This window comes from Anneissia japonica, unplaced genomic scaffold, assembly GCF_011630105.1.
Source record: "Anneissia japonica isolate Jap-2015-1 unplaced genomic scaffold, ASM1163010v1 scaffold293279_len2606_cov441_single, whole genome shotgun sequence".
Classification (NCBI taxonomy): Eukaryota; Metazoa; Echinodermata; class Crinoidea; order Comatulida; family Comatulidae; genus Anneissia; species Anneissia japonica.
The window spans coordinates 1-2606 of NW_022731858.1; the positions used below are offsets into that span (position 1 = coordinate 1).

Below are 2606 nucleotides of genomic sequence, written 5' to 3' on the forward strand. Positions count from 1 at the left end.
ACCTCAGCCCCAACCATGGTGGGGCTGAGGTGAAGATCCCCCAACTGCAAAAGTACCCAGTGGCACATTCAAGGGGTCCCAATCGGCCTGGGCCCCACCCCTAAATTGTTTGATTTTTAAGAAACAAAATGGAGATATAAAGAAAATTAAATTCTAATTTTATGTCTGGAAGTGCAATTTCCAGCCATTTGGATGTGCCATAATGGCAATTTTTTTCTTACCTCTGCCCCAACCATCGTGGAGCTGAGGTAGTATAAATCCTCCACCTGATGAATTTAGAGATGTCTTAAGGGAAGAGTTATAATTTTAGTTCTATATTTGTTTCGTAATTAAAGGCTTTTCTTAAAATGCGAGAAGTAATCATTCAAAAAAAAATTATATTATAATATACCTCCAGACAGATACAATTATCAAACATTATATTTATCAATTGAAAACAATTATAAACAGAACCCAAAGCTATATTTAACTAATAGATTTCCCATGAAGGATTCAAATTTTGTTCATCCAGATATTGATTATAAGGATTGTAGTAAAGGAATGTCATTTTAAAAATATAAATTGTATTGATTTATATTATAAAACCAATGAATGTAATTTCAGACAATACTGTATTTAAAAGAATCTGGCATATTTCATTGAATTTAAATTACATCGCCTTCTAAAATCCGGCACTATGTGTTATGGAGATGGGTAATGGAGGTTGAACCAGTTGAGTCACAACTTCAGTATAGCTTCCAAAGACTTTAAAATCAATTTCAGACACGTAATCTATGGAAACCATAATGTAGGCCTATTCAATTTCCATTAATTTTGTTTGGTATTTTACTTACATTTGCCTATCTTCACCAAAGAATACAAATAGCAACCTAGTAGGATGGTATGACATTGAATGTATTAGTTGTGCATGATCAAATATTTCTTGAGATTTCTATTTTATTTAAAAATTATATACATAATATTACCAATAAGCCTAATTGTTCATCACTAATTTTTAACGTAATTTTAGCTAATTTACATTCGTACTCTTTAAAAATCACGCAAGGTAAAGATTTAATGTCAAATGTAACGGGATATTGGTACTTTATATCTTCTAGTTAATAATTCCCTAACATTAATATCAGTGGCAGATCTGGAGGAGGGGGGTTCAAAGGGTTCGGACGAACCTCCCTCTGTGAAGAAACGTAACAAAATACTAACGAGTCCTGGCTTACAAAAGGCATGCTAACCTTCCTAGGCATAGGTTGGCAGATCAGACAAACTAGGCAAGCTCAACTAGCCTTCAAAAAAAATAAATTTAACAAACACTGTGTTTGGTTCAATGTTGTAATAATTTATGTACGAAAGTGCATTCTTCAGGCCTATCGATCCATGGAGGAAAGACTACTATTCAACTACTCAATTGTTGGAATATAATAATTTATATTGCCATACCTGTCAAACTTGAGAAATTTCAAAGAGTATATTGGGTGACAGATAATGAGTGTCAAGGCAGAACAGAGGCTGGGAGCCAGGGGGTCACCAAGGGTTCCTGGTCAGGGTCACTTTGGCTTAGATGGCATATCTAATCGATATTAGTGAGTTTATAATGAGCTCAGATACAATAGTTATTGAAACATGAAAATAGAATGTTATGATTATGGATATTAGTTACAAATTGAAAAAGAAACAAAATTTACTCAAATTTTAGGATAAGCACAAGTTTTGTCGGTTTTTGCGTAAGACCGTCAAATCTGATTGGAATGCGTAAGACTTACAGCAAATGGGTTGACAGGTCTGTATTGCATGTCTTTTATTTTCTATTTTCTCTATGTATAGGCCTAAGAATGAGATAAAATTATCTGACCTTTTTAAAGAGAGGGAAAACCTTGAATTTTGAAGAACTTAAAAGGTCATTAAAAGACACCTCAGAAGTCGGAAAAGCTCATTTCCGGCCATCTAGGAATCAAACTTTTCCCGGGGGAGGACCCCCCCACCCTTTCTTTTTTGGGTTTTTGCAATAATAAAATATTTATGGTACCTGTTGGTGTTGTTATAATCAGACTTTAGATGATATAGTTGAAATGTGTATTATTATATTATCTTAACTTACTACAATAAATGCATGCTTAGATAAGGTTTACCTGTGCCAAGAAGCTCAAATCTTAAACTGATGTGTCCATACCAGGTAATTGGATTGATACGGATGAATTGGGCGTAGACAACAGAGCTGAATATGTTTCTCACCTCGGTGTTTGCATCTGAGTTTGCACTAAAAATCTAAAAGTAGTGGCATTATGATAAACACACATTTCCGCATTTCATGATACTCGTCATAATGTCTTATATAAATTGATCATAACAACATACCTCAACTTGACCACTCGATCCCAATACTGGTGTGAAAATGCTACCATTGGTACTGGAAGTAACTTTGTATGTTTTAACCCATTGACCCCCACCACTTCGCCCTTGTGTTATTACTCCAACTACACGTTTCACTGAACCGAGATCGGCTTGAATCCACTGATCTAGGTCATTGTTTGCTGCTGCCCAGGCTCCATAGCCTCCTGCATCTGATACTGTGTTGAGTCGTCCTCGATCAGCCCCAAGACTGTTCAAGAATT

The 2606-nt window shown here is 35.3% G+C and overlaps 1 long non-coding RNA gene across 1 annotated transcript; it reads right to left on the minus strand.

Annotated features, from left to right (window-relative positions):
- Positions 1–2222: 2222 nt before the first annotated feature.
- LOC117115511 lies at positions 2223–2587 on the minus strand. Its single transcript, XR_004446566.1, has 2 exons — positions 2350–2587; positions 2223–2259 (listed from the first exon to the last, which is right to left on the minus strand). It is a non-coding gene; the product is annotated as an uncharacterized LOC117115511 (long non-coding RNA).
- Positions 2588–2606: the final 19 nt, after the last annotated feature.